This window comes from Dermacentor silvarum, chromosome 7, assembly GCF_013339745.2.
Source record: "Dermacentor silvarum isolate Dsil-2018 chromosome 7, BIME_Dsil_1.4, whole genome shotgun sequence".
NCBI lineage: Eukaryota > Metazoa > Arthropoda > Arachnida > Ixodida > Ixodidae > Dermacentor > Dermacentor silvarum.
The window spans coordinates 10,257,216-10,283,925 of record NC_051160.1 but is presented as its reverse complement, the minus strand read 5'-3'; the positions used below and the strand labels follow the sequence as shown (position 1 = coordinate 10,283,925).

The 26,710-nt window shown below is 47.6% G+C and overlaps 1 non-coding gene across 1 annotated transcript; it reads left to right on the top strand.

Moving 5' to 3' along the window:
• The first annotated feature begins 7,213 nt into the window (after positions 1–7,213).
• Trnam-cau (transfer RNA methionine (anticodon CAU)) lies at positions 7,214–7,286 on the top strand. Its single transcript has one exon. It is a non-coding gene; the product is annotated as a tRNA-Met (tRNA).
• Positions 7,287–26,710: the final 19,424 nt, after the last annotated feature.

Here is a 26,710-nt window from a genome sequence, read left to right as displayed (position 1 = left end):
GGGACTGAAAAAAGTTGTCGCAGTTTCACCTGAAAGGCGAAGCATCAATTGCGATAGCAAATTTGTAGAGAGCTATACGGAGTAATGATAGTAGCTTTATCAGCTGTATAAACTTGGACATACAGCAGCACCGGCAACACGCAGAACTGTTGTTGACGCCGTCGGCGTTTTGCCCACGTTCGCACAAAATGCGTGCGGCGTTGGTGACTGTTGCCGGAGCCTCTGATATAAATAGGAACTTGGTGCCGCAGCTAAACGTCCCCTCCCTCCCTCCCCCCCCTCCCCCCCCCCCACGGCCTTTCGTGCGTCAGAAGAAGGCGCGTTTGCTCTACATATATGGTGCTTGTAAAGGAGGAAAGAGACGCCTACTTCTGCAGCCCTTAAGGGAGCACGGCACAGAACGCGCGTTTGTTCTCCGCCGTGCGTTCACTCCCCGTGAAAGCGCGCGTCCCTCGCGCCCTTTCACTCGCACATACAGCGTTCGGCGGCGCGCGGCGACGATTTCATCTCCATTGACGTCATACGGAACCTCACGGCGACGGCGACGCCGACGGCAGAAATCTGCTTTGGAGTGTCCATATAATTGCTATCGCAATAAAAGGAAGGAAGGAAGGAAAATAAGAGGCGAAAGGCAGAGAGGTTAACCAGGTTAAGTGTCCGGTTGGCTACCCTGCACGGGGGGATGGGGTAAGGGCAGAAAAGATTAGAAAACCAGAGAAGATTAAAAAGGAAGAAAACAAAAACAAAAAAGAACAAAAAAAAACACATCTGTCCGCACAATTCTATAGTTTTTCATGAAGTCCTGTTTCTTTCAAAAAGCGTACTAGCGCTTTTAAAGCAGTTCGTTCCGACGTCGGCTGGGACCATGGACCAAGAATTCTGGCTTCCGTAAGGGGACGGCTGTCTATCTTGTCGAGCGTGGTTCTGAGGACTTTCCTTTGTGCACTATAACGACGACAATCACACAGAAGATGTGCTATCGTCTCTTTGCACCCGCAAGTTTCACAATCTGGACTTGTGGCCATTCCCATCAGGTAGGAGTACGCGTTGGTGAATGCTACTCCAAGTCTTAGGCGACAAATGAGAGTTACCTCCCGTCGTGGTAAGCCATGTGGAAGGCGAAACTTCAGATCAGGATACAGGGAACAGAGGCGCTGGTTTTTAAAGTCCGTTGAATTCCAGTGGGCTAACGTAAGCTCGCGAGCAAGCGCACGGAGCTTTCTTGCTGCGTCTGTTCTGGACATAGGGATAGCGACGCAATCGGTACTGGTATGTGAAGATCGAGCGGCTGCGTCCGCTTGCTCGTTTCCAAAGATACCACAGTGACTTGGCAGCCATTGAAAGAAAATGTCATGTCCTTTGTCAACTGCCTGATGGTAAATTTCGCGTGTGTCCGCGACAAGTCGTTCGTGGGGTCCACGGCGTAGTGCAGAGAGCAAACTCTGGAGGGCGGCCTTGGAATCGCAGAAGATAGACCATTTCTGGGGCGGTTCCTGTTCAATAAATTTCATTGCTGCACACAGAGCTGTAAGTTCGACAGCCGTCGTCGATGTCAAGTGCGATGTCCGGAATTTTATTACAGTAGATTTTGCTGGGACAAATACTGCAGCTGCTGAACTGGAGTGCATGACCGACCCATCTGTGTAAACATGTAAGCGGTCACTGTGGACTTCATGTAGTAGCAATAATGCTGCCTGCTTCAATGCTGCTGACGGCATTTGTGCCTTCTTATTCACGCCTGGAATGGTGAGGCATATTCGAGGTGAATGCAGAGACCACAGTGGTAACGAAGGCCATGCTGCAGGGACGTAATTCGAAGGTAGCGATGCTCCGTGTATAGTCAGGAGACGGCTAAAACTCGTATGCGGCCTAGTTGTTGGCAGGCAAGCAAGATGGTGAAAGGGCGTCCTTGCGACATGTCGAATGTGCACTCTTAGAGCGTCGACTGCAAAGTATGTTGATACAGGGTGGTCACATGCTATGGCGATTGTGGCCGCTGTGGATGCACACTTAGGGAGGCCGAGGCACGTCCGTAGAACTTGGGCTTGCACACTCTGGAGTGTTCGAAGGTTCGTTTTACTGGTGCTTCCCAGCACGGGCAGGCTGTATCTTAGGAAGCCCATAAATAATGCATGGTACAGCTGTAGCATCGATTGCACAGACGCACCCCAAGACTTTCCACCGACAAATTTGAATACATGTGCTATTGCAGTCAACCTCTTTTTCATATATGAAATATGTGGCGTCCAAGACAAATCACGATCGATGATGACTCCAAGGAAACGGTGTTTTGTTTCGTAAGCAATTCCTTGTCCATTTATGCGTATAACATATGGAGTCATTGTTTTGCGCGTAAATGCGACTAATCGGCACTTTTCGGAGGATAATTCAAGGCCTTTCATACGCAGATAGGACGACGTTTGGGTGACCGCCTTCTGCAGTCTCGCTCGTATCTGCGGACGAGTTACGCCGGCTGCCCAGATGCAGATATCATCTGCATAGATGGATATATGAACCGTCCTTGGCAATGATCCAACAAGGCCTAGCAGTGCTACGTTGAAGAGCGTGGGGCTTAACACTCCGCCTTGTGGCACACCTTTGTTGGTGACATGGTGGGATGTCATTCCATCTTCTGTAAGTACGAAGAAGGATCTATCCTCCAAATAGCTGTGAATCCAGCGCAGTGCACGGCCACCAATGCCCACATCGATCAAAGCATCGAGGATTGCTTGGTGCGCTACATTATCATATGCGCCTTTCACATCAAGAAACATCGCCACAGTTAAACGTTTCATGCTCTTTTGGTGTTGAATAGATGTTACCAAATCAAGCACGTTATCGACCGATGACCGACCGCGCCGGAAGCCCGCCATTGCATTGGGATATACCTCATTGTGTTCCAAATACCATTCAAGACGCGTCAACACCATCCTTTCCATTAGTTTCCCAACGCAACTGGCAAGAGCGATGGGACGGTACGATGCCAAGTCTAATGGAGATTTAGAGCTCTTAAGTAAAGGTATTAGGCGGCTGACTTTCCACTCACAAGGAATCAATCCTTCGCGCCAGGATTCGTTGTATCTCTCCAAGAGTACACTGCGGGCTTTGTGGCCAAGGTTTCCAAGTGCCTTGTATGTGACACCGTCGGGCCCAGGCGATGATGACTTCCTACAAGTCGCCAGCGCAGCTTCGAGCTCCTCCATAGAGAACAAGAGATCCATGCGAGAGTCCTTGGATGCCGCAACATCACTTGCTAATGGTACAGGTCGTGATGGCAAGCCAGCGATTCTTGCGCAGAAATCCTCAGCAACGTCGATCTCACGTCGTCCTTGATGCAGGGCAAGAGACTTAAAAGGGTGGCGCTGTTGTGGAGACGATTGTAGGCCACGCAGAGTTCTCCATATGTGGGACAGAGGCTTTCGAGGATCCAAGGACTCGCAAAAGGATTTCCACTTCTGAGATTGTAGCGTATCGATGCGGCGCTGGATTTTCTTCTGGATCCGCCTCGCCTCCCTCAGATCATGAATACGCAATAAAAGATGCATAGAGGTATAAGTGAGAAGGGACTTCTGAGCCGTCAGGAGATATCAGTGGCCAGTGAGGGATAGCGAGGCTGGTAGAGTGTCAGATAACGATGGCCAGTGAGCCATTCGGGACGGCGAAGTTGGTGAACGAACTCCGATTATTATCCCCGAATCTAGCGCACTGTAACGTTGAAGCGTGTGTTGAATATATCCAGTGTATTGTCGCTATGTGGAACGCATAACAAGATTTTACGAAAACGGTCACCAATTATTGTCACCGTAAGCCAATACCCGAACGCTTCCACAAAGCTATTCGCTTTTTTAAAGGAATGATGCGTTTGAAGGCGTGATGTTTGTTGCAGCGAGGACATTTAGGTGGTGCTTGTTGCTTTGTTCCGTAATTCTGTAGAGAACAGAGTCGTTAGCCAGCACATCTGTAGCGGTGCCGGATCCCTCTCCCGCAGCCTCCACAGGGGGAGAGGGCGACGGGAGAAGAAGAGGGCTGTCCTTCCCGAGCACTCCACCACAGCATCAGAGGCCCCAAAGTTCTCACGCAACAGGCCCAGTTATTCGCTTACACGCTCAACTCCGTTACGATCATCAGATGACGTCACGAAGGTGCGTCTACAACGGAGCACCATTCTACCTTCGCATCGTCGCCCGTTGCCCCTTTTATTGCGATAGCAATTATATGGACACTCAAAAGCAGATTTCTGCCGTCGGCGTCGCCGTCGCCGTCGGCGTCGCCGTCGCCGTGAGGTTCCGTATGACGTCAATGGAGATGAAATCGTGGCCGCGGTCGGTAAGTGGTTCTTGAGGGAAAGGGAAAGGTTGGCGCTATCTTCTGCAGCCTGGCCGCGCGCCGCCGAACGCTGTATGTGCGAGTGAAAGGGCGCGAGGGACGCGCTCTTTCACGGGGAGTGAACGCACGGCGGAGAACAAACGCGCGTTCTGCGCCGTGCTTCCTTAAGGGCTGCAGAAGTAGGCGTCTCTTTCTTCCTTTACAATCACCATATATGTAGAGCAAACGCGCCTTCTTCCGATGCGCGAGAGGCCGTGGGGGAGGGGGGGAAGGGGGAGGGAAGGGAGGCGACGTTTAGCTGCGGCACCAAGTGCCTATTTATATCAGAGGCTCCGGCAACAGTCACCAACGCCGCACGCATTTTGAGCGAACGCGGGCAAAATGCCGACGGCGTCGACAACAGTTCGGCGCGTTGCCGGTGCTGCTGCATGTCCAAGTTTATACAGCTAATAAAGCTAATATCATTACTCCGTATATCTCTCTACAAATTTGCTATCGCAATTGATGCTTCACCTTTCAGGTGAAACTGCGACAACTTTTTTTCACTGTCTCCGCAATGGAGACATAAATGCCACTGGCAGTTATGTGGAGCAAGTGACAACTGGGCCAGCACAAACTTGAAGTTTGAAGTTTATATGTAGTGCAAGACGAAACAAGCACACATTTTCGGTAGTACATTAGGAGGTCCCAAAGTAGAACTGCCCGGGGGACCTCCTGTTTCATAATGCATACAAGATAATCATATAAACAGCAGCAGGATGCATCCAACAAGCGATTACACCCAACAGAATGTTATATACATACAAAATCACGAGGTAAAACAAAATAAAGAACTGTGGTCATAAAAAAAAGGTTATTTCAGTATGATAAGCTAACAGAGCCAACTTCCCCTTAATGGGCCTCGATTTTTAACGAAATTTAACAAAATATTTGTATTGCTCTTGTAAGTGCCATATCCGGAGCTTGTAGGCTTTCGAGAACTACGTTCGCAACGAAGTTTTATTATTATTATTAATATTATTATTATTATTATTATATTATTATTATTATTATTATTATTATTATTATTATTATTATTATTAGTATTATTATTATTATTATTATTATTACTATTTTTAATTCTGCTATATTTATCGTTGGCGTTCAGCGAGGAACGCGCCCTTCAACGCAGTTGTCCAAGAGCACGTGCCGTTTGCCTCGCCCCCCCCCCCCCTCTCTCTCTCTCTCTCTCTCTCTCTCTCTCTTTGTTTCGGCGGTGCAAGTCCTAACACCGACCACTACCGTAAGGACCACAAAAAGCATGCGAAAGTGCCAGACAATGGTATAGGCTTCAGAAACCATGTTTCCTAGCCCTCGCAGTGTCCGTTGCTCTACGTAGCTTATCTTTCTCTCTCCCCTTATGCCTTCTCCTGTGCAGGGTAGGAAACTGGATATTTACCTTCCGGTTAGCCTCCTCGTCGTTCGTATCTCACTTATCTGCATCTCCATCTCTAGGTGGAAGTTTTCAGCAAGAAACTTCTCAACAATCATTTGCCTTATTACCCGAAATTTCCTCATTAAATATTCAATCCAATTGTTTCACTTAGGCAACATATTGCAACTGCGAAATGGAATACGAGCAGTAGTGAAGCTAACGCCTACTTAACATAAATCTAAAGACGAACACTACTTTCGAGATATCTGCCTAAAAATGGATTGCAGTTACAGTTAAGGTTGTCTCGACGTGCTATAGACGAAGGCTTTTGGGGAAGTGTTAACTCGAACACCCATCTATTAAGTATAGCACGTTTTCAGGGTGAATATCCCTACAGCGATTGCAGTATGACTTTCTGCAAAGCAGACATGACTTCCCCAGTGTCCGGCTTCAATTTTGCCATTGTAACAACTTGTGTAAAGAAAATAATGTAAATGTTAATTAGCACGTTAAGGCAATTAGCCAAACTATCACAGAACGCCCCCCCCCCCCCCTACTGTCTGATTATTCCCATAGCATAGCAGCGAAAATGGCAGGCGCTATAAATATAACAGTTTTATTAAAGTATTTTGCATAATAAAAAAACACAAGTTATATAAACTGTTTAGTTATTGTCATAAGACTCGAATGATCCAGGGGCATTCCTTCGCACTGCTTTAATTAACATTAACAAGGCACAGTCTTCTGCTGAGCTTCGTTTGCTAACTGTCGTACGTCATTAAACTCGGCTTTCAATAATATAGCCAGATATAGCAAACACACGATAGACACAGTTTTACAAATGCACTCATTACATAAGAAGCTATCTTTGACACAAATAACGGTAATATGCTCTGCATAATTGATAGTTTGCCACAAATAACGCTTATGTGAAGTGCAAAGCTCTACTTCAATCGGAGTAAAGTTTAGATGAGCCACGTTTACCGCGGCGTCAATTGTGTCATCTACATGCGCGTGCAGCGTGACAGATGGCGCTGCACTTAAGTGCAAGTTGCTCCTGTAAACTTAAAAACATATCGATAATACCTTTAGGTTTAACATTAAAAAACAAAGCATCCGAGTCCGGGCAACCCTTGCCATATTTTGGGTAAATAACGTTACAGCAAATGCCAGGTAGCTGGACAGAACAAAGGTAATGTTGTTACTCTTCCCCTCTCACCGCATTGCCTCCACGTTGAATTAGTACTTTAGCGGGCGTTCTCGTGATTCACGATAGTAAGGGAATTAAGGGCAAATAATACACGGCAGTAAACTGTGGGAGCACAAAGGAACACTGTGTACTTGCTCTTGCAGATGCTGCAAGAATACAGCATAATTGAAGAAATCAAGTGCTTAGCTCACTACAATTATGTGGACGTGAATCAAGAATTATGAAACTTACCTGATCATTAATTAGCACACATTGCGGCATCCGCCTCGGTAGCGCAGTAGGCAGCGCGTCAGTCTCATAATCTGAAGGTCGTGAGTTCGAGCCTCACCCGGGGCAGGCGGAGCGCTTTTTTTTTTTTTTTTGTGAGCTTACCTGTCTTTTTTTTTTTTCTTACATTATTTCTTTTTCGGCTCGCAGTGCAATCAGTCGAGTGACGCCTCCAACGCGACGTTAATGATACAGAAGAAGAACGAAAGACGTATAAAAACGGAATAGATTCCACGGTTGTGGAATGACTCCACAACCATTGGGCTCGGTATGGATTGTCGTTCGGCTCAGGTTATACCATCACCTTAAACTACAACCAAGAAAAATTGGCATACGCTTAACTGGTTTGTGTGCTTGGTGGAAGATTTTGCAATGAAGCTAAATCAGGCGCGCGGGTAGTTCACACGCTAAGAGTTATTAGCTTTGACGGCGAGTGCTCGGAACATCACATAACTTTTCCTGCAAGCATTGGCAAGTACTTAACCTCAACATTGAAAAAAAAAACAGAAAAGAAGAAACAATTCAGTGTCGATTCAGAGATAAAATGCGAAAGAAATGCGTTAGAAATACTATGGTGGCCACTTCTGGTGCAGCACGTCAAGAACGTGCTGGGCCAAGAGGCATGAGCTAACCAGGAGGCCTGGACTTCGGCTTTAGTTCCTTCGGTGCTAATAAATGTTATTTCTCTCTCTTTCTCTTTGAGGATCCGGATCCATGGTTTAAACCGCGTTCACCACACTCCGAAGTGTGGTTGAGGAGCACCCTCGACACACGTCAAGTGTCTTTGAAGAGTGAAGTGCCACTGAAGGTGGTATGAAGTGGATCACCCTCTGTGGCAATTTATATATCCGGATTAGAACTCGGTACCGAGCTCAAATCCCGGTGCTGTCGGAAACCCACTGGTTTTTCTAATGGGCAGAGCTGTTCCATGGACTGGTGCTCGGCTCTCTTGCGGATTCACATCGCGAGAGGTGGCCCAATAAAGATTTCACAAGTTGTCTCTTGGGCGCCGCGGCTGTGGGAGGGAAGTGCTGCCGCCTGGATACGGCGGTAGCACCGGTACCGGTAATATAGGTACAAGCGCGGTACCGGCCTGGTGCTCGGTCATTATGGAACCTCAACGCTTGGAAGGCGGTGTTTGTATCCAACCCGAAGGCTCCCCGCCTTAACAGGTGCTTTTCGAACGCCACATATGATATGACCGCCATGAAAGCGGGCCAAACAAACTTTTTTTTTTTATGCTGACGAGAGTGCAGGCTCTTTCCCAAGTATATCCCCCCTGAAGAAAGACGAACGGCAGGCCGGGGTACGCTTGTGTACCCCGCCATTTGTACCGGTGGGTGCCCGGCGGCGGTGGGAATCGAACCCACCACCTCCCGCAGCCGAGGTGAGCGCTCTGCAACTACGCAACGGCTTTTGTTCACTTTTCTGCTTCAGTTCATAAGACGACGTTTTGTTAAGAAAGTAACTGGAACGCCAATGGATTTATCCGCGAAGTTCGGGAATGAATATCTCGAAGCTGCTGTCATCCTCAGAATTCGTTCCGAGTGGATCCGCCTTATGAATTCCACGGCTAGAATGTGTAAATTGCAAGATGGGCCATAAGGTTAAAAACTTAATTAGTGAATTTGTAATTACTCGATTATGCATTTGAATTGATTGTGCAAGTAATGTCCGCCTCTTCGAGTAGACCAGCTCACGAACTAGAATTGTGCTATCTTCCATAGACAACCTTTAAACTTTTTTGAAAGAGTTCGCTGAAACACCCTGTATACGCAGGTTTGTTATTCTAATTCATTGTTAGATTCCGCAGAGCTGAGTTGTGCACGCTGACACTACCTTGCCGGTCGAAATTAAACCTATACACCCGGCTCGACGTACCAAGAAACGCGGCGATCGATCTCGATCATGCGTGGCATTAATAATACCACGGTTGGAGGTTGAATCACAACCCGAGTCAGATTAGCGTGTAGCCACGTACTTTCGCGACAAAAGGGGCTGACAAGTCAGGAGTGGTCGGCTCTTATAGAAGATATTCGCACAAACTGTTACAACTACACACGTCTACAGTTTGGCTCATCGGCACCATAAGGTGTGTCCCCCCCCCCCCCCCACAACCCCACACAAACCCACAAACATACACAGGAATTGGCATACGACAGGAAACGAGAACGCATCCCATTCTTGCCTGTACTCGTACGTGCGGTCTCTTCACCTCCCAAGAACGTTCTCGTTTTTTTTTTTTTTTTTTCCATTTCGTTTTACTTTGTCCTTCCTATAGGCGCTCCTGCAACGCATGCACGGACTCAGGGGCGCGAGCGAGAGACAGCGCGCGCGGTGGTGTTGCTGGCAGTGGTTGGTCGGTTCGGGCGTCCCGCTGAGAGGAAACTGGCGCTCGTTTATCACCCGCAAAGTGCTATAAGTAACACCTGGTGATTTTCGCAGCGGGATAGCGCCAATGAACCTGCGGGCGCGACCGCCGCAGAGCCGAGCTGGCGGCCATTGCCGCGTTATGTATATACGTATACATACACACCCCGTGTATACTGTCCCATTCCACCATGCACCACCTTCGCGCCGTTTTCTCCTTCACGCTCAGGTAGTTGCGACGCTTCCCATTTCGACCCTCTTGACTTTCCTTCTTTTCTTTTTTTCGTTTTTGTACGCCTTACACACGCATACACGCTCGGCTGAAAATGAAAACGATGGTTTCCGTTTTCTCCTTCGTCGTCGTCTTGCTTAGGCCTAACTTCCGTTCGGTGCCTTCCCACCTTATGCCTTCCGAGTCTACCTCATCCTCGCGTCCTAAACCTCGCGTATGCAGCAACGTGCACGGGTATACAGGGGGCGAAATGTACACGGCCGTATATAATTTACATATGACTCCACGACCGCCGCGGAAGATTCGGCAAGTTGTTTCACTGCTCACGCATATTCGATGCCTGTACAGCTAAACTTCGATTTAACGAAGTCAATGGCTCCGCTAAACTATTTCGTTAAATCGTGAACTTCAGCGAATCAAAAGCACTTCAAGCATTATTTTTTTTTAGAAGAAGACGTTTAATATCCGAGAACCAATAACGATGTTTTTTTTTTTTTTTTTTTTTTCTTGCCTGCCTAAACACGTATTGTCGAAAGTCCGCTAAATAGTGTTCCTTCATGCGTGGTAGAGGCAAAAATTCTGGACTGCTGAACCGCGTCCGTGACCTGAACATAAACCGGGCACATTTACATGTTAACGATATTTTCCCCAAATACTTCGTTATATCGGGCAAGACGTTGAATTCGTTTCAGCGGCCTAAGTTTTTCAACGGCTCTATGATCGGGGAAATCGAAATCCCTTCGTTAAATTGAAAATTTCGTACAATCGCGTTTCGCTTCGTCCAAGTATGACGCTGAGTTCTCTTCGCTGCTGCGAGGTTTTCGACGCAGTTGGCTTATTATTCTACCTCTGCACCACGGCGATACGGTGACGTGGAGAAGAGGTAGAATACCCGGCTTCAAATCTGAAGGTCGTAAGTTCGAATCCTACTCCAGTCCACCACATTTTCAGGCATGGAGTGGTGCCTGACACCGGCAAGAAAAAAAAATATATCGGCGAGAGCTAGTGGGGCTATACTAGTTCAGGTGCAACCAAACTAGGAAGGCCCACTAAGCTTCATCAAAGTCACTCCCTCACCAGAACTGGAATTGGCCTTCCTGGTGTAGTATTCGGCCACTACCTCCCTCATGACTCCGACAATTAACCCATGGCCCTCAGTTCCCAGTGGCTGCGGAGCACCTGGGAACCTCAGTTCCCAGGTGCTCAGGTCCGCCTGACCAAGGCGGCGGTCAGACCTGCTACGCGGCAGAAGGTGCTAAGAATCTCTGGAGACAGGGGCAATTGGAGATCACAGGGAGAGGCCTTCGTCCTGCAGTGGAGATAAAATATAGGCTGATGATGATGATTTGGCAGTCACAGGGGCATTCACACAGCATGGCCAATTCGGATAGTCAATGACAATCGTACGTCCGCTACAGGAGGCATGAATTCCCGTTCGGTCTACCTTTCCCATTCTTTTAATAACCAACTAACTTTAATACTAACTTTTAATACCATAGTGACAGAATATTTCCGGTATAGTAATATTCGCTTTGAAAACCGCAAGCCCCTTGCATACCTGCGCATGTATAGCCCAAAGCTTAGCGCACATTTTCTTAGCAAAAATTTAATCTGCCAGTATATATAGACCATATAACTACTAGGGTCATTCATAGACGGAGTCTATCATCTGTAAATAGACACTTTCAATATGCTAATTATTAATTTAATTGCGTTGTACGATTCTCTGCTCGTCGCTGTTGTCGCTTGCGTTCGATGTCTCGAGTTTGCTCGGTTGTGTGGTTAGCAGCATTCGCCCGCCCATTGCCGCTTGCGATTCTTCGAAATTAAATTGCTTCAAAATTAAATCTGTCCGTTACGTAAGACAATGAATGGCTCATACCCCCTTAAGCAATGGCTCATACCCCCGTAAACATGGTCTCCCCATTAAACGACAGAAGAGAAGTGAAATTCTACGCTGCAATGATGAACGGCAACGCAGCCAGCTGTGGAAGAAGACGACGACGAACGCAGTAGCAGTGGCACGAGCACATGGCGAGCACGAGCGCAACCCGAGGGGCGCCCAACGAGCCAGCTGCGGAAGGAGACGACGACGCTCGAGCAAATGCTGATGATGATAGTTTTCTTTGGACAGGCGACTCACACACGCTTTTTTTCCTTTCGCCTAGCCACATAAAGCTTCTCTTGAAAAAGACTTGCGCGTCGTTGAGTCGGCAGCGGAAACACTTTAACGCGCGCCAACTCCGGGAGTTCAGCGCCGTGCGGCAAAAGTGAAAAAGCCGCGCGGTGACACATTAGCGCTCGACTTGTTCGAGGGTCGCGAACGTGCTCGCGTGTATTATGCACGCGTGAACGCAGATGCACGTGATCTGCGCACGAGGAACGACGATAGCCGGGCGGAGGTACGTGTCGCGGCCACGCGTCAGACCGAAGCAAAAGAAGCGAGCTCGGCTAATTGCGCGAGCATTCGTTTTTTCAGAGACAGCGAGCGACACCGAGAGCACGGATACGGCGAAGAAGGGAAAGGGAGAAGAAAACTAATTTCACGGTTTGCCGCGCGACCAGAAGGCGGCGTTCCGCTAAAAGACGCGATAAATTCGAGCGCAATCTATAACACTGACAGTCGTGTGCCCGTAGGGCTGCAGAGAGACGTGGTGCGAGAACTGCTCAGCATATGAAGAGATAGAGAGAGAGACGGGGTGAGAGGCGCCGGCGAGGTTTTCATATACAGCAGGTGCACGGATATACAAAGAAAACACTCAGCTCGCGCCGTGAGCTTATCAGGCCACTTACAGAGCACACTATATAGCGTCTTGACACCACTTCCCTCCCAACTTTTCGAAGCCTTTCCTTGTTTTGTTATCTTGTTCCTTCTGCGGACAGAATTAAAGAAGCGCGGCCGGTCAGTGAACGAGACATTAGGGCTACGTAACATGAGGCTTCCGGAGGATATTTCGTTTTTTCGGAGTTGTGCGAAAAACTGCGCCTCCTGGGACCATGCTGTCAAAATACTTACTATAGGTTTAGACATGGACGACGTTCCGAGCGGTTAATAAGACAATATAGTTGTATTGATTGAGTAACTCATATATTACAGCGAAGATGTATATGGCTAACCGATTCGTCCGTCCATCGCTTGTACGGAGAAACTATCATCATCAGCAATGGCTTGAGCGTCGTCTTCTTCCACAGCTGGCTCCGTTGCCGATCATCATTCCAAGCGTAGAATTTCACTTCTCTTCTGTCGTGGTAATGGGGAGGCCGCGTTTACGGGGGTATGAGCCATTGCTTAAGGGGGTATAATTCATTGTCTTACGTGACGGACAAATTTAGTTTTGAAGAATCGCAAGCGGCGATGCGACAACGGCAACTGCGAGCATACCGTCAGTGACGTCGCAGCCGAACGTGTGTGTAACCTCATTAAGAAACACAACGACGTAACCAATAATTAAGAAAGACTTTAATGAACCATCGGGATTATTCCAGTGATAAACACCGGGGCGGCACGTTTCAGCTTTGCTGGTTAACCATCTGTACGGAGTGCTAGGGTGGTGATTTTTTTTTTTTTTATCAATGTTATGTTTGCTGCACAGGTACTTTAGGCAACGATTCTCTGGTGCCCTATTTCGATTTTCGCTGCAAAGAATCGACATGGAACACTACTCAGCTGTATATAGGATGTTCCACGTAAGCTGAACACAGTTAAAGAAAGACGAGCTGCTTTCCTAGAAGGCCGCTAATTCAAGGTTATTCACTCCACTTTTTTTCCCTCCAGTGTGCACGCTCGCTCACAACAAATAATTTTCTCCTGAAGCAAAGTGGATAAATAGTGACACCGTCAGCCAGATATCGCGCCACTCTGATTGGACAATTTGAGGATAAGGAGCATATATATGGACGCCGCGAGCATGCACCCCGACGTCGAAGGACAAATGGAAATGGCGCGAAAGCGGCGATTCTCTTCTCCACCTTCAGGAGTCTTCCTCCTCCGACGCTCGTTTCCCTCGCGGGCACAAACATAATTTCACCGATTTCAGAGACGGGGCATCGACGTTTCCGCGTAAAAAAAAAAAATTACCGACAATTACGATACTCCCTCATGCCAAATTTGAGCGCAGCTCTATACATACGTGTTTTCATTTCGCGAGGGCTGCGCCCTCAATCTCTCTCGTGCTGCAGGTTGCAAGCGGAGCGAAGTGTGGCGAGACTCGCGAGAGGGAGTTTATAAATGAACACTACTGTTACATTGTTATTGATGTGGATTCTACTCCTTCCCTTTTTTTTCTTCTTTGTTTTCCATGTAGCCGTCTGTCGCCGATGCTCTGCAAGGTGGGGGCCTGTAAATTTCTACAGTTGCAAATCTGATAAGGAGCTTGATTCTCCTATCTTTGGTGAGTTTTTGCATATAGCCTTGATGCATGTGTGTGGGGTGTTCTGGGTGTTTGTGCACTCTGTGCTTCTTCACCTCGCTAATCGCGAGATCGCGAGAGGCAGTGCGTGGGTGACGCGTGGGCGCGATTCACAGCAGCCGCCGCAGACGGACCTCCACACATGCAGCGCTTTGTTTCCATACAGACGACGCGCGCTACTCTGGCGCCATCTCGTAGCCATCGTCGCTGCACAGCCAGTCCTGCGCGGCACTGTGCGTTTCTTCTCATGCTTTCGCCATGCCCTCCTCCTCCGCTTTCCTCTTCGCTCTCTCTTCGCTATAACCGTCTCTCATCCCCGCTGCGCTCTGCGTTCGCTCTCATCCTTCGCTGTGCTCGTTCGCTCGGTTATGAGGTACGACGCCGACGCACGCTGCAGGAACGAGTGCCTAAGACATCTGCTCTAAAAATATATTGTCGAAAGAAGCACAATTGTGATTTTTCTTAGGCATTACTTATATGCCCACCCAGTCGATAATATCAGTATTATCGACTGGGCGGGCATATAAGTAATGCCTGCAGTTGTCTGCTATTTGCAATGTCTGCAAGTATCTTAACGTTGAACGTAATGTGCTTTGTCTTTCTTCTACAGGAGTACTCCAAAACGTCGCCAATCCTATATCATTATCAGCAGAAATTTTCTACTCAGAAACAGCAGAAGGAAACCAAACAAAAACGTGGAAAAATTAATCTGTCACAATTAAGTACAATTACGAACTAATTCGTCTATGCAGCTGCTTTATTATAGAAGTGTAACACTTAAGTTGCTGCAACACCTTAGGTGTTACACTATGTCGACAGAAAGCGTCAACGGTACGTAGCCAAATAACCACTTACGCACTGCAAAGAAAAGTGAATAAAAGGCTGGCCGTCTCGCACGTATACTGATGACAACACAACGAAAGGCCACTATAACATAACGTGGGAACTCTGCATTGTAAGGCAATTGTGACGCTTTCCACAAGGCACGAAAGGACTGACAGTAGTCAGTGTAAGCCTATATATACTGTTGGGTGATCGACACAGCCTCTATACAGACTTTCAAGGAGACGGCGTCGAACAATGTTCAGCGACTGGCGCTCTGCGACGTCCATCGTCGAATCAAGCGCCCGCTTCATAGGCGCGTGATGGGCTTCGACTAAAGACTTGCTGACGCGTCATACACTAGCCCTCGTAAGTTGGGCACGGTCAGTCCATCAAACCGAGCCACTTCAAGACACCCCCGCCGACAGGCGGAATAAACCAAGCTTCCGCATTGTTCACGTAACAGCGTACGGTTCATGCGTGCAACCTTCAAAATTTCACCACAGCACCATTTCAAAACCGACTACTCAGAACAAGTCTTACGCACGCACGCATGCACACATAAAGACGCACGCAGACAAGAACATGGTGCTGCTCACACCGACCACCGACGACAAGCTAAACATCGGGTGCGTGAAGAGAACATGTCGTAAAGGTGGAGCGCGGTGATGTAAGCCGCCAATCACAAGGATGGGAGGTGTAAACAAAAACAGGCGAAGAAGAGCGGGCTACCGAACACGTGCTAACAACGCGCGTCACACTAAATTGATTCGCGCCCGAAGTTGGCGGCCGGTAAACGCGTGACGAATCGAGACATTCCAGCCGCCCGTTCGCTCTCTATAAAAACGCCGAGCAGGCCTCTCGTCCGGTAGCGTGATGCGAAGCGCTGCCGCTTCACCAGCTGTCGACCCGGTGCTTCACAAAAGGACGCTCAGCGCAGATGGCTACCTACTGCATACTCACAATGCGCTGGAGGCTGCCAATCATCACTGGCCCCCTCCCTGTATATAAGGCGTTCTTTAAAACTTGCAATATGCACACATATTTTAGGGGCTTTCCATTAGTTGGATTTCGAATCGAAGTGAATAAGAATACTCGCGAAAAACTACCCCCCGAATGTCGTATCAAATATTGAATATTTTTCGAATTTACGAAGCAGCGGGAAATCTGAAGTTTGCGCGTAGTTCGTTTGTTAACAAAAAAAAATGAAAGAAGGCTCGTATTCCATGACACATGCGTATAATACCGCTAACAGTCAGACATCATAACAACTGAGGAGCTTGTAAACTATAAATAACTTGTAAACGATCTGGGGCATCTTGACAATGACAGCAGTGAAAGAAGGGAATTAATAGCGTGTGACCAGATGCACGTACACAGCCAACGCACTGTTGGCTGTATACGTCACTAGGCACTAGCCAACGCCTCCTGATGGCGAATTTACGCTCGAGCCTACCCAGCGCCGCAAGCCGCACCGCACACGTGCGGTCGTGCAAGAAAATTGCACATGTCGCGAGCACTTGTGCACAAATTTTGGTTCACACAATACGTACCATACAGTGTGAACCGAAATTTGGGCACATCATCACTGGCCCCCTCCCTGTATATAAGGCGTTCTTTCAAACTTGCAATATGCACACATATCATGGTCTTATAATGGTCAATAATAATATTAATCATATTAGGGTCAATAATGTGACCGGCCCCATATGAATATGAGCGAACATGCAGGTTTGAAATGCGTGCACCATATGCCCATATGAGATTATTGGATATGCGGTATATCACTTCTTTTTTTTTTTTTTTTCAATAGCGGAGCGCTACCCAGGCGGCTATAGACAGCAACGCGATGCCGAACTGCTAAACTAAAAATTGGGGGAAGGTACAGAATGAGTGTGTATATATATACACCAGCAGCTCGGTGATATTGCAGCCCGTACATTGTCTTCCGGCCAAAACATCGGAAAAAATATTTTGCTTTCGTTTCGTACGCCCTATATTCAAGTACTTGAATTCACTGTATCGAGGGAGACGTCTCATATATATATATATATATATATATATATATATATATATATATATATAGATAGATAGATAGATAGATAGATAGATAGATAGATAGATAGATAGATAGATAGATAGATAGATAGATAGATAGATAGATAGATAGATAGATAGATAGATAGATAGATAGATAGATAGATAGATAGATAGATAGATAGATAGATAGATAGATAGATAGATAGATAGATAGATAGATAGATAGATAGATAGATAGATAGTAAACTAGGCTAGATCTAGTAACATAAATACCCAAGTTGGTGGACGAATTGATGGCTGTCGCTGTAGCACAATTGGTAGTGCAACGCACGCGTAATGCGGAGGTTGCGGGTTCGGCTCCCGCCGGTGACAAGTTATCTTTTCGTCCACTTTCATTTCCCTTTTCTTCATTATTTTCTACATTCCAATTTCAACTACACTTAATTTCCCCGATGCTTTCCTTGGCTTCGTTGTCTGTTGGCTTTATGTGGTTATGACTAATAAAATCGAGCACCTCGGTTCCCATTCTTCCTTCGTATATATATATATATATATATATATATATATATATATATATATATATATATATAATGAAATAAATATAAATGGGGTAGCCTGTTACCCGATATGCAACAACTGGACCGCTCCGCAAGGTGATAAGATAAACTCGAACACAGAATGGCATTATAGTGAACTTTCCAGACAGCGCTCCCCACAATTTAACTGCACAGCGCTCTGTACTACTTCCCCCGACATCTGCGCGTCATAACCGAGGCCGCACTTATCAATGAAAGCGAAACCTCAATGTGCAAAAACCTTTTCATTTTCGAAACTGTACGCAGCTGTTTTTCCGCATTTCGCAGCCGTTAATAACAGAACAGCATGAAAAAAGAAATAAGCGTTTTTGCTTAATGAAACCAGGTATATGGAATAAACACCATGTTTTCGAGGAAACCGCCGTAAATTTTAATCCACATCTGCACACAAGTTATATTTCCTCTCTGACGGGATGTTTTACGGCGTAATGCTTTTTTGAACAGTTGCTACTCCTTCCGCGACACTTATTTATTCAATCACACTGATATGAGAACTACCATGTAATGTAAAAAAATGAATAAAACATACTAATAATAAACAAATCAATGTCCCTGACACCATATATCACACAATGGTGGCTTTGAGTAAACAGAAAACGCAAATTCATATTCAATTATTGTTTTTGTTTCTACCATGCGAAAATATATCATCTACAGAGCTTTCCAGAGTCAATGATAGCGTTCGCGGTATTTACGGTATTCGCAAAGTTGTTGGTCGCTATGCAACTATATACGCCGTTTGAACATATGCATGCTGTATCAACTGTCATGCACGAAGCACTAAATGAAGACGGCTCATTCTAGTGAATACGACCGCACACGTGTTCTCTGGATCCGTGCTGAGAAACCGTCGGTACTTCGTCCCCGGCCTCTTAACTAGTTATTCGAAGTAACTGGCCAACCTTTAATTGTCGTTATTATTGTTACGGTGCCAATCAGGGAGTTACAGAAAAACCTATGAGAGACGTCAGAATGAGCGGTTTCAAGCAACGTGCACATCGCGTGTTTTTTTTTTTTTTTTTTTTTTTTTTTTTTTTTTTTTTTTTTTTTTTTTTTCCCAGGCGGAGAGGGGAAGCCCGCGAAATATGAAAAATACCACGTGACCAAGCACTCGAGCGAACAGCGCGTAGCCGCGCCATCGGTCAGTCTTGCGTAGGACATCGCTTCCGAGACCGGAAGGCGCTTGCAGCCAGATCTCGTTGAACATGGGCGGGTGGGAAAGCCATCTGGGGCGCGATCGTAGATCTTTGTTCGTCTCGCGCTGTTCAGTTGCTGCAACGCCATAAAGTGACAGCATCCCAAATTTGGGACAACGGCAGGGAGAGAGCAGCCAATCGGCAAGCGGTGAACTCCCCGAAGACAAACGTCCGGGGGGTGTTCATCGTTATTAGTGACGTCAAAATGACGACATGATCCTGTCGATCATTTTGATTACGAGCACGTCGTCTGCTCGGAGCAGAACGCGACGAGAGGTGAGAAGTTCGAGCGATCATCCGCTCGCTCCAAGACCGGCTTCGCATCACACGTCTCGTGGATTGGATTGGAACCAAACAGCGGCTGCGGCTACAGAATGGTTCGCCGCTTTCCGATTGGCTGCTCTCTCTCCCTCTTGTTTTCACGAATTTTATATACTGCATGCCACTTTGTGACGCTGCAGCAACGGAACAGAACGCGTTTCTAACAAACATCTCCGATCGCGCCCCTGTTGATCATCATGCCAATCCTCACCGCTAAGGGCAGTGCGCGTTTCCTTGATGTGGGTGTATACTAAATAATCGCCGGCAGCCGCTGGCGCATCGTGCAAGGAACACGCGTGCTGTTATTAGACAGTTTTGGTTTCACGTAGTACACAGAAGCTTCGCGCATGCAAATATATTTAGAAATTTCATGTTCGCTAGAACTCTCATGTTTGCGTGCGCAAAGCTTCTGCGTACTACGTGAAACTAAAACTGTCTATTGTCGCCTGTAGGCCCATCTTGCTTTCCTATAGTTGCGCGCCCACAGGTGTCCGATGTGGCTACGCCAAAAAGAAAACATAAAAGAGAACACTTGACCTCACCTGAAGACGTCTGCGTCGAGTCACCGTTCCAAAATGGGAGCGACGGATGGGTGCAGGCTTGAGTTTCCGGTCATCGGGGGGTCCGCCGCCATGCCTGTTTATCGCCGGCCGTTGTCCCCAGTTTATATAGGCACTGCGTCACACGCGCACGCTATAAGTCTGCCCGCATGTGTGACTCGCGTCTAGATTGTCGAGCGGTGGCGAAGTTACGAAAGGAAAAAAAAAAAAGAGAAAAAAAGAGAGAGGGCGCGGCAATGAACAGTCCATTATCGCTTTCGAAAGCAACATGCATAGATGGATGGATGGATGTTATTAGCGTCCCCTTTGAAACGGGGTGGTGGGGGGCGCCACCAAGCTCTTGTTCTTATTTTGCCTAATGTATTACCTATCAAACAGAAAAAAAAAACAGAAGACACAAAAGAGAAAGAAAAAGAACACACGCACACAAAGAATTCCCAGCATCAAACTATCTGAATCACTATGCATGTAGCTTTTTTTTTTTTTTTTTCCACCTTCCCAACCACATCCCATGTGCAATTTTCTTTGTACTTTGTGGAGTAAAATAAAATCAACTTCAACTATTGGGAACTCTGTTTTTGTACCCCTCCGCTGACCGTGGTCTCCCCACGTGCTCTCCCCAATTTTCTGCCACCAAACCTCCACTCGCCTTTAAGTAATCTCTGCTGCGGACACGTTTACTTTCCCCCTGCTACCCTTGAACCCAAGGGCTTCAAGGAGGCCGCTGGAGCCGAAACCCACAGCTCAGTAGATGTCTTCACATTCTAATAAAACACGTTCCACTGTTTCCCTACCTTACCGCAGCAATCACTGCTTCTGCTTCTTCGGTGTACCTCACTTTACAACTATACTCGTTCTAAGGCATCCTGATCTCGCCTCGAAAAGTACAGAGTCTCCACTTGAGTTATCATACATAGTTTCTTTCCTGATTTTGTTTTTACCTCCCGGGTATAGTTACTCATAGCAGGTTTGTTTTCTCTTGCCACCACCGAGGAGATTGTCCCAGCCTCTCTGACTTTGCGCTTGATTGTCGCCATGCTGCTTATAGCATATACAAGTCGCATAATAACACGTGCCCCTTTGACGCGCGGCGCGCAGGTGGGCGCGAAATATTGCGACATCTGGGATCTTGCAATACGCTGTGGCGCCACCAGATGGCGCCACCATTCCGTTGCAGTAAAATCTTTTCCTTTTTTTTTTTTTTTTGCGTGCCGTCGTTGCAAATGACAAGCACTTCGGCTTTACAGGGACCGAAACGGGAAAGCGCTGCTCGCAGTCGTGGCACTAAACTGAACCCGCTACAAAATGCAACTTCTGCGCACAATTTGAGCCGGAATTAGCGAACCGTTTAGCCGGTAGAGTCATGTGTATACTTGGCGCTTCCATTTACGCAACCATCAGTATATATACATCGAAATGCACTTGCGCGTCACGCGCGGGTACACAGAGGTGTGAAACACTCGGACCCGAGGGAAGGAGAGAAAAGAACCGGCTGGTCAAGTCAAGCGGTCGTACGTTGCCACAACCGACACGACGGCTGACAAAATGCCGCCTTGGAACGAATAGCGCGAGTCTGAAATTAGAGGCCGCGCCCATGCATGGTCTAGGCCGCGACTAATACTGCGGTGTGTACTTGGTGCGCACACGTCTCACAATCGGCTGCTGTGTGCAGCTCCGTCTAGATCAGTACCGGGCGCTGCAAAACAGGCGATACGATTAGACGTAATTAGCAGGAGAATTTGGCGCAGCAGGCTCCCGCTTTGATTATTCATAAAGCGAGATATATTTCTAAGCTGTCCTTCAGGCCTCTATCGCCTCCTGCTGAGCCAAGCTCTGTCCTTTTTAAAGCGAAACTTTATATGGCTAGGCGAAATCGCCTGTGTGCAGAAAACTATCGTCATCTGCATTGGCTCGAGCGTCGTCGTCTTCTTCCGCAGCTGGCTCGTTGGCGCCCATCGGGTTGCGCTCGGGCTCGTTGCTCGGCAGGCGCTCGTGCCACTGCACCCGCGTTCGTCGTCGTCTTCTTTCACAGCTGGCTGCGTTGCCGCTCATCATTCCAGCGTAGAATTTCACTTCTGTCGTCGTAATAGGGAGGCCGCGTTTACGGGGGTATGAGACATAGCTTAAAGGGGTATATGAGCCATTCATTGTCTTACGTGACGGACAGATTTAATTTTGAAGCGATTTAATTTCGAAGAATCGCAAGCGGCAATGGCGGGTGAATGCTGCTAATTACGCTGCCGAACAAACACGACACATCAAACGCAAGCGACAACGGCGAGCAGCGGGCATACCGTAAGTGACGTCGTTCTCTCCGTCGCAGCCGAACGTTTGTGTAACCTCATAATTGAGAAATATTTTATTGAATCCTCGGGATTAACCAAGTGATAAACACGGGGGCCGCACGTTTCAGCTTCACTGGCTAACCATCTTCACGGAGTGGAAGGGCCAACGATCTTTTTTTTTTTTATCTCTGCGTTTACACGATAATTTATGAGTTCCGAACTAAACGAATGATTACTACATAGCCGCTGACAGGTAAAGTGTAAGATATCTAAACCGAGACCTGCGTATAACCAAGTTGACGGTCCAAACAGCGACAATTTGTTGACCCAGAAAGAAAGAACGTTCAATGCCGAATGAGGGGCTTTCCTGGGGATCTCAAATTTTCGCTGTGCGTTAGTCATCCGACTGCATCCAATGCCTGCCAACTTCATCGTCATCTGCTGCTCTTCGACTACATTTCCTATTTCCTTATTTGAGGGTTCACATTATAATTAAGCTAATCATTTCAATACTAACAGCTTCGGGGTTTCGTGGCTTTACTCACCAAGATCGTGTTTCATATCATCATTTCTCTAGTGCCATCGCCTAGACACATCCGAGAACTATTATCTCTCATGTAACTTCCAAATGAGGTCAATTGGAATTCCCATGAAAGAAAAGATTGGCACTTCAGAACGAAGCCCGACGCAATTAGTGCATGTTCCAATTGATGCCTCTGTAAATCAGTGATTATCAACGTTACCGACATGAATCTAGCAGTCACTCTTTCACTCCAAGTGCAAGGCCTAACTGAATCTGTCTTAATACATAAGAATACTTTCCAATTTGCCGTATGATGCCCACACGCGCGGCTTGTTTGAGAAAGCTGGGATATTACCCGTTCATAACTTGTATGCATTTAAATTGACTGTAGCAATCAGACGCGAAGTCAAAGAAAATAGACATTTTTTTACATGACCTTTCCAACCTACAGCAAAACGTTACATCGCTTGACACACGAAGTAAAGACACGTGGAAAGTAAAAACACCCAGAACAAATTACTCAGAAGGTAAACTATCGTACATTCTTCCCAAACTACTTAACAAGTATGTGAAAGCCTGTGTTGATCCCTACAAGTGTACACTGCCTAAACTACGTGAGCTACATATGTTAGGAATCTAAGTTGCGTTACTGCTATGTATGTCTTTTTGTTTTTGTTTGACTAAAGTGTGCTATGCTTCTTGCCACTGCTGTATGTACTACACAAAGGTAGCTGCGGGCTCTTGTCAAGCTGCCTCTACAAAGAGCAGCTTTTACCCGCAGCTTTCCTGTCAGTGAACTGATGAAAATAAAGATTATTATTATTATTATTATTATTATTATTATTATTATTATTATTATTATTATTATTATTATTATTATTATTATTATTATTATTATTATTATTATTATTATTATTATTATTATTATTATTAAACTCTGTAGAGCTGGTTATCTTAGATGCGGAAAGCAGGGTGGGAGAGTAACAAAGGCAGAAAAAAAGACAAGTTTAGATCACTCACGTGCAATGAACAAGGCGTTGTAACGTATGTACAGTCGAGAACTCGATGTCTGGTGGCTCCTGGTATAGGGCAGAAGCACTCTTGTGGCTTTCTGGGGACGGGATAGCTTTGGAGCGATCCCTCGATGCAATATAGCGCGCTTAATACATGTTGGTATGGACTTTTCGAAAATTTGTGTCATTAAAAAATTGAATAAACCGTCATTTTATCATCAAGGTCGACTTATAGAGAGTCAATCTGGGTAGAAACTAGGGCCGGTTGGCGTAGCATGTCCATATTCTAGAGGACAAGCGCTTATAGAGGAAGCACACGGAAAAGCGCCATGTGTGTGTCGCTATTTTCCTGTATGCTTCGTCTAAACGCTGGCCCGGCCCTCCAGAATCTCAACTATGTATCGAGAGTAATCGCGCATGATGATGGTAACTGCCCTAAAGTGATCAAGATAGCGACACGCATACTCAGAAACGTCGAGACCTACCGATGCATTGAAATTTACACCAAATAATGAAGTAGTTATCGACGCCAATAGAGTCCACTGCTCCGAAATTTCTCGTGACATAGCCCGCAATACAGCTGAACCCCGCCAAAACAGTTTTAAAAATCTACAGTTTGCTTCCTCAAAGAAGGCATGCCGAGTCGCAGAAAAATTGATCTACTACTACTACTTCCTTTAGTGGTTAAACAACTACAGCACCCTATTTAATTCTATGACACATATATACGCTGTTCGGTCGTGACCACCAAGCTTTGCTTAAATGCGAGGAATGAATACGCACTTGTGCGATCCACAGAAAGAGCAAGCAAAGGAAAAGAAGAAGAGGACGATGTCGATCCCAAATTAACGGTGAGGAGGCATCGCGAGAACGTGATCATCGCGCGCAGGTCACCACCACATCACCTGCTACATTCGCTCTCTGCGCGCGCTCTGCCCAACAAGACAATAATGATCGCGTGCAGCCTTACGGAGCACGTGAGTCACTGTGCACAACCATCGATCTAGGAGGACACTATATAAGACGCCTGTCGAAGTGAACTTGCCGCGCTTTCAGTCGCCACCATTATGTGTGGCTTCCTGGTCGTCTTCGCTCTGTTCTTCGGGTGCATCGTGATCTTCATGTTGCTGCACTTCTACAGCTTCCTGGAGGCGGACAAGATGTAGATGGAGACAAAGACCCCGCGCACGCAGACATGGTGGACACTTCGAACTGGTGAGCCGATTTGCCTTATGCCGATTTGTTCTTGCGCACAAAAATGTCGCAGGATGGCCCGAAAGGCGAAGCATCAATTGCGATAACCAATTAGCAGAGAGCTATACGGAGTAAGGATAGTAGTTTTATCGGCTGCAGAAACTCGGACAAATTTGCTTACGAACTGCATTAACAAGCATGGTGTCAGCACACACAAGCAAACATGAATATATCACACTCGATGACCGCACACAACATAGAGCACTGCACTGGCTCGGACTTACCCGAAAGCCCGGGCCGGGCCGGGTAGTGCAGTTCTTTCGCGGGCTCGGGCCGGGCTCGGGCACGGCGTGTGCTTTTTGACCCGGGCCCGGGCCGGGCTCGGGTTTTTTGACGCGGGCCTGGGCCGGGCACGGGCTTTCTGGTGGTGGGCATGTAACGTGCAGCGAGTTATTCTCGAGCGTCTCAACTCTGAACATGCATTTTCGGTCTTGGACCGGGTTCGGGCCGGTTTCGAGCCGGGCTCAGGCCGGGCTCGGGCCTAAGGTAAAGGGGTGGCGGGCCGGGCCGGGTGGGTAACGTAGATTATTTCCGGGCCCGGGCCGGGCCCGGGTCTCGCCATGAAAGTTTTGATCGGGCTCGGGCGGGCAGCCCAACGTAAAAACTAGCCCGGGCCGGGTCCGGGCTTAAAAAATCGGCCCATGCAGTGCTCTAAGACAACCACTGTCAAAACGCTGCCGTGAGCAAGCGCGGCTGCAGCAGCGAGCGAAGGTTCGTGCGGTCTATCGCTTCAATGGAAACTGAGGGGCGAAAGCACAGCGCATACAAAGGCCAGAGCCGTGTGGAGATCGCTTTCAAGATAAGGTGCGCGCGACAGCCCGCAGCAGCGCAAAGTACAAGTACGCAGTTGCTGGCAGAGTAGAAGCCGCACCCCTACCTCCCTCGCTGTCTTCCCTCTTTCCTCATTTCGCGTGGCGATTGAGACGACGTTACCATCTGGTGTACGGGAGGTAGTGATGGACAGGTAGAGACGGCCCTGCAAGAGGCGATTGATGCTACCGAGAGATACCTCGAGTCCACGGGCCTTCGGTGCTCACCTCACAAGTCGGAACTGCTACTACATCGACCCAAGCGCAGAGGCCCCAAACCAAAGGGATGGAAGCCACTTGCCAAATGCGACATCAAACTACGGACAAACGACGGAGGCTATATTCCGAGGGTGGATGCCATCCGGATTCTCGGCATGATGGTCGAGTCGAGTGGCTCTAACAACCAGACAGTGCTGCGTCTCACTAAGAAGACGGACAATGCCATCAGATTAATAAGAAGAGTGGCCAACCGGCAGCAAGGCCTCGTAGAAGACAACCTCGTGAGATTTGTGCATGCGTTCGTAATGTGTCATTTCACTTACGTCGCGGCCATGCACAACTGGCAAAGATCGGAGCGGGATAAGCTGAACGCATTAATCAGGAAGGCAATCAAGAGAGCCCTCGGCCTCCCCATATAAACACACACGGAAAGCTTACTTCAACTCGGCATGCATAACACGCTCGAGGAATTGGCGGAAGCACAGGAGAGGGCCCAGTTCGTCAGGCTATCTACCACACAAGCTGGAAGACACATCCTGCAGGAGCTGGGCGTTCCCCCCACAGTAGTCAAAACAAAGTTCTGCAGCAACCCTCGAGAGCAGCGGGACCGCATCAATGTCGCCCCGATCCCACGAAACGTCCATCCGGAACACAACGTGGGAAGACGTCGGGCGCGCGCGAAGGCCACCCTGGAAAAGGCTCGTGAACCGGCTTCGGAGAACAGTTTTGTAGACGCAGCTCGGTACGCCGACGGACAGGCCTTCGCTGCGGTTAGCGTAGACCATGAAAGTAAAGTAACGAACGCAATCTCGATCGGACGACGTGCTCTAGACCGCAGAGCAGG